Source organism: Lissotriton vulgaris, chromosome 1_1 (genome assembly GCF_964263255.1).
Source record: "Lissotriton vulgaris chromosome 1_1, aLisVul1.2, whole genome shotgun sequence".
Classification (NCBI taxonomy): domain Eukaryota; kingdom Metazoa; phylum Chordata; class Amphibia; order Caudata; family Salamandridae; genus Lissotriton; species Lissotriton vulgaris.
The window spans coordinates 108,822,067-108,831,401 of NC_141685.1; the positions used below are offsets into that span (position 1 = coordinate 108,822,067).

Genomic DNA, 9,335 nt, shown 5'->3' on the forward strand with positions numbered 1-9,335 from the left:
CCCAGCCCTGAAACCTAAAAATACCCCTGTACCCCAAAACCCAAACCCAGCCCTGAAACCTAAAAATACCCCTGTACCCTAAAACCTAAACCCAGCCCTAAAACCTAAAAATACCCCTGTACCCCAAAACCCAAACCCAGCCCTAAAACATAAAAATACCCCTGTACCCCAAAACCCAAACCCAACCCTGAAACCTAAAAATACCCCTGTACCCCAAAACCCAAACCCAGCCCTAATACCTAAAAATACCCCTGTACCCCAAAATCCAAACCCAGCCCTGAAACCTAAAGATACCCAAACACCCCAAAATATATACCTCAGTACCCCAAAACATATACTCCTATACTCATACTTATTTTTAAAATTACTTAAATTAATATATTTAATTTATAATATAAAAAAACATAAATAAATATATTTATTTATAATTAATAATAATTAAATTAATTAAATAATATTAAATAAAATAAAAAAAATATATACTTACCTATACTTACGTTGTAATGGCATGCGTTGTAATAGCATCTGCTGTGTAATGTCATGCGTTGTAAAGGCATGCGATGTAATGGATCCAGCGTTGCAAAAGTTGCGTTGTAATAGAAGTCCGTTGTAAAAGTTGCGATGTAACGGTGCAATACCCATCTTCCACCTCAAGTCCGGGCCTTTACACAAGCCCATTGTCTCTCCACACTGTTTTAACGGCACTTCCTCAGACTGCTCTTCCTGTCCTTGGGCATTAACATCCAGTCCTTCCCGTGGCACAATAGACTTTTAGAAAATGTTCTTACAATGACATCCACAAGGAAACTTTCCTCTGCCACGTAGCTTTATTTTGCAGGACAGGCCTTCGTTTTTCTGAAGCTCTTAACGATCACCCTCTTGCCTTTTACAGGCCCCATCACGAGAACTAATATTAAACAGACACAAGGCATTGATTAATTAAAGAACTGAAATGTATTCTGTTACCCACCCCCTTTACTAATTGTTAACCCATTAATTATGTTACCTAGCAAAAGCACATTTAAGCAGCATCATACATTACCAAATATGAAATCCAGACCGAACTCCATAAGCCTTTGTCACAGAAAAGACAGAACATGAGCACAGAAATAAAGCTTTGTGCCATCAGTTTAAACAGCCGCATTTAGTACTGACAAAGACAATAGACAGTGTCAATTTATTATTTTTGCGTTTGCAACACATAAGCACATCTGTTAGTCCCGTGTGTTCTGAATGTAGGTGCATTTTAATCTAGGTTGAATTAGTTATCACACAACATGCACATTAATCACGTTATAGTTACAGGGCCTTGACTGCACAAGCTTTAAACAAAATTTTGCTCGACAGCCTGCTTCATCACCATGAGGATGCTCAGAAAAATCTTTCAGTGGATCCCGCTAAATGCTAGAAAGACTCCTATCCAGTCACTCCTATTTAGTCGACTGGACTATGGCAACTCTTTGTTGGTGGGAGTAAGAGAGGACTTGGCGGCCAAACTTCAATTGGTTCAAAATACGGCAGCCCGCCTTGCCCTCAATAAGCCTGCTCGAACCCCCTCTTTACCTCTCTTTCACCAACTGCATTGGCTCCCCATTGCCATCTTTAAGCTGTTGTGTATGGTTTTCAAGGCCATCCAGGGTATGGGCCCATCATATCTGACAAAAACATTGATTGTTGTCAACTTGTACGACAGCTTCGATCCAGCAACCGCAACCTGCTCTGTACTCTGAGAATAAGGAAGACCAAAATGAGTGGGCTAGCCTTTCCTTATCTGGCACCCAGTTATTGGAACTCTATCCCCGAAGAGCTCTGTGCCTGTTCCAGTTTCTTTCAATTTAAGAAACTGCTTAAAACCTGGCTTTTCTAATCTGGTTCCCACTGTCAATAGGCTGTTCTTTTCTCAGGCGCCGAAAGATCTCCCTGGGGATGATTCGCGGTGTCCAATAAATGACCAAAATATAATAAATAAACAAAATAAATGATAAACACCTCTGTTGTATACAATCTATCTAACCATGAATCATTTACAGTCAGCGGTGAGTTAACCTCATAGATGCTATTAAACATCTCTACCCAGTGCTGCGCTGTCCATTGGAACTAGTGCTGAATGGACGTCCAATGGTCGTGCGCAGCACTGGGGAGGTAGTGCTGCCGTCGGCCAATGCACCGAGGCAGCACTTAAGGGGTTAAGGTCCAGCTTGATGATAAACACCTCTGTTGTTTACAATCCATCTAATCGTGCATAAGCTACATAGTCAGCGATGCGTAAAGATCAAGCTTGATGATAAACACCTCTGTTGTTTACAATCCATCTAATCGTGCATAAGCTACATAGTCAGCGATGCGTAAAGATCAAGCTTGATGATAAACACCTCTGTTGTATACAATCCATCTATCGTGCAAAAGCTCCATAGTCAGCGGTGCGTAAAGATCAAGTTTGATGATAAACACCTCTGGTAAAGGGTCACTATGATGGGTGCATTTACAGATGCAACGATGGACAATGGAGTCACTTCTTCCACATCAGGGCTTGGGTGGTAAATGCAGTGCACTGCAAGCATTAACCCTGAGAGTCACAGCTCACATTCTTCTCCTTTCATTCTTTCATGTCAGGGCCTGGGTGGTAAATGCAGTGCACTGCAAGCATTAACACAGAGAGTCACAGCTCTCATTCTTCTCCTTTCATTCTTCCATGTCAGGGCCTGGGTGGTAAATGCAGTGCACTGCAAGCATTAACCCTGAGAGTCGCAGCTCACATTCTTCTCCTTTCATTCTTCATTTCAGGGCTTGGGTGGCAAATGCAGTGCACTGCAAGCATTAACCCTGGGAGTCACAGCTCACATTATGATACATTAATTCTTCCATGTCGGGGCTTGGGTGGTGAATGCAGTGCACTGCAAGCATTAACCCTGAGAGTCACAGCTCACATTATGATACATTCATTCTTCCATGTCGGGGCTTGGGGGGTGAATGCAGTGCACTGCAAGCATTAACACAGAGAGTCACAGCTCACATTCTTCTCCTTTCATTCTTCCATGTCAGGGCCTGGGTAGTAAATGCAGTGCACTGCAAGCATTAACCCTGAGAGTCACAGCTCACATTATGATACATTCATTCTTCCATGTCGGGGCTTGGGGGGTGAATGCAGTGCACTGCAAGCATTAACACAGAGAGTCACAGCTCACATTCTTCTCCTTTCATTCTTTCATGTCAGGGCCTGGGTGGTGAATGCAGTGCACTGCAAGCATTAACCCTGAGAGTCGCAGCTCACATTCTTCTTCTTTCATTCTTCCATGTCAGGCCCTGGGTGGTAAATGCAGTGCACTGCAAGCATTAACACAGAGAGTCGCAGCTCTCATTCTGATCCTTTCACTTGTTCCGTGTCAGGGCTTGTCTGGTAAATGTTGTGTACTGCAAGCAATATACCCAAGAGCGACAGTTCACATTCCTCTCCTTTCACTTTGCTTTTGGACACTGTTCTCTAGCCGCTGTCACTGAATCATTACTGTTGTAGAAAACAACCAAACACCACAATCAGCTGTGACTATTCACCAGTGTGTGCTTGTTAAATTAGTTCTTCTTGCAGGGACTCAGTCCAAGTCTGTTGAGTTTATATGTTTTATCACTAATCCCTAAAGTTAGCTGAAAATACCGTTCTTAGCCCAAGCATTGTTTCTAGAGCTGATTTTGTTGCGGGGATTCTGCTCATGCGCAGAACTATGCGCAGGAAACCAGGACCTCAGTGTATTGTGGTGTACCAAAAACCCACCTCAGTGCCCAGAAGCCCTATCCGACTAGCAACAGTGCCTCATTCATTCTCGGTACTACAGCAAAGCTACCAATGATTGGACAACCCAGAGCAAGTGACTTTGGGACCTCTCAGGAATAGTGGGAATCAAGAACACTCTTTCGTTTTTATTCCCATAAATGTCCACAATGTGAGTAATCAGAGACACAGTTTAGTTTAAATGTTTATTTCAACTGCGTGCTCTAAGAAGCAGTATCTTTGCTAACATAAGTAAAAAGATGCATAAAATCAATACAAGCAGCATTGTTACAATTCCATAAAATACAAATGGAGAAATCATATTATAATGATCGTGGAACCAGGTCTATAGCGCCTTGTGTACCACCCTCCCCTTGATAGGTAATAAAATAATAGCGGATCTCTAGGTTAAAACGGGGACCCCATACCACCAAAGTCAGGTGAAGTGAATCACGTCCCAGACCAGCACAGATCTTTGTTGATGGAAAGGTTTGTTCCGAGTGCTAGTCTCATGCATGCAAAGCAATATTAAAAGCACCTGAGTTTCAGAAATGAGCAGCTGTGTTTGTTTTGTGTCTAGAGCGTGGGCCGATCAACCTGCATCAACAGCATACATTGTTATTTTAACCTTGACTACTTTGTGCAGACTTGAGGTCACAGTGTGAGTCTAGAGATGTGAAAAACAGACTGTTCTAATGTGAAGGAAAAGCAAGCAGTTTGTCTTTATAAAAAAAGAGATATGTAGTGTCATGTGCAAAAACAGCAAAATGGCGTTTGAGCAACTAACTCACTTATGCTAATATAGCATTGTGTGCAGGCAGAATCGTATTCATCCCTACACTTTTACAAGTAGCATGAACAGGAACTCTTGGATGTATTTTCTTTGTAACTCTTCATCGCCAAATAAAAACCGCCAGTGTTTCTTTTCTTTTATTCTACATTGTGCTAGTCTCCCAGTGGATTTCCTGTTATATCACGTTGCTTTTTCTATGTGTACCGAAGTGAACAATCACTGGGAACAGACACTTTTATTATTCTACAAATCTTTGGTTTTCTTCTTTTCTTCTAGTCGAGTCTTTATTTATCTGGTATTTGAATATCCTACATGATTATACATATTTTTCCTGTAATTCCTTCATCTCACAATAACAGCACTGTTCTGCTCCTGTCTATGTCCTCAGATGAGTCAATATTATTGTTATTGTTCTTAAGTTCTTTTTGAATTCACTGCATCTCTAGGATTATTTCTAAGTGAGTTAAATGAAGGCATGTGTTTGCTGAGGCTATGTAGGATCAGAAATTGACAAAAGCTAGTCACACTTTTAGTGCAATTGTACGGTTTACCCCAGGTGTGTTCACAATTGACAAAATCACTTCTGACATTCATTGCAATGCCCATTTTTACTCTGTGTGTGTTAGTTGATGTATCCGTAGGTTTAATAACTGACAGAAGATATTCACACATTCACTGCACCTGAAAGGATTTTTCTCTGTGAGCATTAACTGATGAATCCTTAATGCGAAAGATTTCCTAAAGGTACTTCTACACTCACTACAGTTGTACGGTATTTACAGAGTGTGTGTAAGCTGATGTTGGTGAGTAATTTTGCCACAACCATGGAGCCAAAAAAACTTCCCAAACATCTGCCCAATTTGACAAATCTGAAAATTATTTTTTGTATTATCTGTCTGTAAAGGAAACTCCACACCTAAGCACAGAACGGTGGCTCCCTCGCACAGTGTATAAGACCTGTCATCCTAAAGAAAAAAGGTACATCAAATCTCCTTTCTGATTAATTAGTGAAAAGGGAAATCATAAAGAACAAAAATGAATAAATATATTCTTTTCTCCCAAATAGATTAATCTTTTCTATTGACTCATGGCCAAACAGATCGTACAAGACTGAGGTAATACTTCCCACTTATATTTACAAGAGTGGATGATAAGAATAAATTTTAAGGTATGATACCTTACCCGGGGTCAATAAAATTAACCCCGAATACAAATTGTAATGGAGGAATGATAATTATTTCCTCCAAGCGCCAGCCTATATATATACAGAAGAATGGCTGGGACAACTTAGTTTTATTCACAGATGCCTAATGTCGGTTTCAGTCAATAGAGACTATCTGTTAAGAGTGTGATAGGGTGATGGGCTGTAGTATGGTTTTGAACCACCAAGTAGCAGTATGACCTGTATAAAATTTGCTGTTTTGATTAATAATTAATCATGCCTTCATCGACAGGATGTTTTCAATGCTTTGTTAGTAAAACTACAGAACTGTACAAGTGGAGGGTGTCAAATAGTCACATGTATAGTCAAAAGAATGTAGTTCTTTAACTGTAGAATATGTACAAATCAATAAACAGTGGGTAATTGTATGTTTTTCTAAAATAACCTTTTAGAATCGGTCCTGAAGAAGGTGTTACATAAAGAAAACCGAAACGCCGCGTCGACCTAAACCTTCGATTCTTGTTGTTATGTACCCAATTTGTTTTTATTTTTATTTATATGTATAACATTGTGTGCATTGATATTCATATTTTACCATTGTTTTTAATACCACGACATGTTTTAATTTGCATTGAAAAAATAAATTTGTACTTTTTCTACCAGAACGCAATTTGTTTTCACATTAATTTCGATTTGAGTCACCCTGTAGTACAAGCATTCCATGTCTTTTCAATTTGTCTTTTGAATATGTTTCCAATGGCTTAAAATTGTCTATTTACAAACAAGCATATTAAACAGCAATTGTATATTATTGTCAAATCCATACTAAGACCGCCCAAGACCCGCCCACACGCAAATTTGTCCTATTGGACAAATAGGACCTGTAGATCCACAAGCGTGGGACATCCTATATTTTCTATAACTATTCCCCCTAGTCCCAGATAAACTACCTAAGGGGGCCTCCTCATTAATTTCTTCTGTAAGCTGATGTCTACATAGGCTTGATAATTGACTACATTTCTTCACACATTCATTGCACTTGAAGGCTTTTCTTTTGCGTGTGTTCGCTGATGCCTGTTTAGAATTGATAATGGACTTCAGCTTTTCAAGCATTCATGGCATTTAAAAGATTTGTTTCCCCTTTGTGAGCTTGCTGATGATTTCGTAATGCTGAAGAGTAAGTAAAACTACTGCCACACTCACTGCAATGGTAGGGATTTTCCCCTGTGTGTGTTCTCTGATGTGTGTGGAGGTGTGATAGTAGCCTAAAACTACTTCCACATTCACTGCAATTGTATGGTTTTTCCTCAGTGTGTATTCGCTGATGTCTGCGGAGGCCTGTTAACTGACCGAAGCTCTTTACACATTCACTGCACTGGTATGGTTTTTCCCCTGTGTGTATTCTCTGATGTGTGCGGAGGTTTGCAATTTCACTGAAGCTCTTCACACATTCACTGCAATGGTAAGGTTTTTCCCCTGTGTGTGTTCGCTGATGTTTTTGGAGTTTTGATAACGTAATGAAACTCTTCACACATTCACTGCAATGGTATGGTTTTTCCCCTGTGTGTATTCTCTGATGTCTGTGGAGGTTTGTAATTTGATTGAAGCTCTTTACACATTCCTTGCAATGGTATGGTTTTTCCCCTGTGTGTGTTCTCTGATGTGTGTGGAGGTGTGAGAGTAGCCTAAAACTACTTCCACATTCACTGCAATCGTATGGTTTTTCCCCTGTGTGTATTCTCTGATGTGTGCGGAGGAGTGTATTTTGACTGAAGCTCTTCACACATTCACTGCAATGGTAAGGTTTTTCCCCTGTGTGTGTTCGCTGATGTGTTTGGAGTTCTGCTAACGTACTGAAACTCTTCACACATTCACTGCAATGGTATGGTTTTTCCCCTGTGTGTATTGTCTGATGTCTGTGGAGGCTTGCAATTTGATTGAAGCTCTTTACACATTCCTTGCAGTGGTATGGTTTTTCCCCTGTGTGTGTTCGCTGATGTGTTCGGAGTTCTTGTAATCGACTGAAGCTCTTCACACATTCACTGCAATGGTATGGTTTTTCCCCTGTGTGTATTTTTTGATGTACGTGTAGCTGTGAAATCTGATTGAAGCTCTTTACACATTCCTTGCAATGGTATGGTTTTTCCCCTGTGTGTATTTTCTGATGTGTGTGGAGGTTTGAAATTTGACTGAAGCTCTTTACACATTCATTGCAATGGTATGGTTTTTCCCCAGTGTGTATTCGCTGATGTTTTTGGAGGTGTGATAACCGACTGAAGCTCTGCACACATTCATTGCAATGGGATGGTTTTTCCCCTGTGTGAATTCTCTGATGTGTGTGGAGGTTTGACATTTGACTGAAGCTCTTCCCACATTCATTGCAATGGTATGGGTTTTCCCCTGTGTGTGTTCGCTGATGTGTTTGGAGATGTGATAACCGACTGAAGCTCTTCACACATTCAGTGCAATGGTATGGTTTTTCCCCTGTTTGTATTCTCTGATGCTCTTTATGGTTTCTAATTTGCTAAAGTTCTTGACATATTCAGTGGAATTGTACGATTTTTCTCCTGACCGTGTTTCCTGAAGGGTCAGCATAGTTAATAAACCACTTGCGTTATTTTCACATTCCCTGTATGTGTGTTATATTTTGGACGCTTGATTTCCGATTTAAAAATAAAATACAAGACTCACTAAATACCTGCCACATTCATAATATAAGTAAGGCTTCCTTGTGGGTGATTGCATCTTTAGATTGGATAATGGCTTCACATGCTTGCGGGTAAAGCTTAATCTTCGTTCCGGCAGGTGTAAATTGGGACAATACTCTGTACTTTAGAGAGCAGAACTCCCCTTTCCTTTAGCCTTCAGTTGTTCGGCTCCACTTCGTTCTGCTTTTCCCTGGTGCCTGTGGTTTGGCTAGAAAGAGTTAACAATACACATAGAGCACTGAATGCTGGTCTGGTGCCAGTTTAGATAGCGAAGCACTCCTCTAGGCATATCATGATGATGAAGCGACTTGTAATGCGTACAGCTACTCCAAAGAGTGTCCTGGGGCCAAGCACAGGTCAGAAAAGAAAGTAAATCTGTTTGTTTCAAACATGGACAAAAAGCCAAGTTTTCAACCTTTTTTAAACATTATCATGTTGCTAACGGCTCAAAGCTGAAGAGGAAGTTTGTTCCAAGCTATGGATCCCAAATAGACACGAGACCTTCCTCCAACTCTCATACCGGCCTCATGATCAAAGCTGGTGTTGGACGCTTGTTTATACAGCAGGTGATTTGTCAGTGTTGTTGTCTTGGTTTTGTTGAGGTCATTTCTTCGTCTTGGGGTGTTGAGGTGCGGAGCTCAGACTCGGACACTCACTGAATTGCCTGTGACTGCTTCTTCCTGGATCTGCCCTCTACCTCTGATTGCACTGATGTTTTTGGAGCTCCTTATTTTTGATAATTTTTTCAGGTTTGATGTGTTATCTTTATTATTCATAATCAATCCAATAATTTAAGGCTTATTTTCTGTTGGATGTAAAGAAATGCAATATTACTAAATGCAAATGTAATAGAACGTGAATACACAATATTTAACCAGATGTAGAAGACATTTCTTCTCTACCATA

At 40.4% G+C, this 9,335-nt stretch overlaps 1 pseudogene; it reads right to left on the reverse strand.

Annotated features, from left to right (window-relative positions):
* Window positions 1-6,826: 6,826 nt before the first annotated feature.
* On the reverse strand, window positions 6,827-8,488 carry LOC147737635 (uncharacterized; annotated as a pseudogene).
* Window positions 8,489-9,335: the final 847 nt, after the last annotated feature.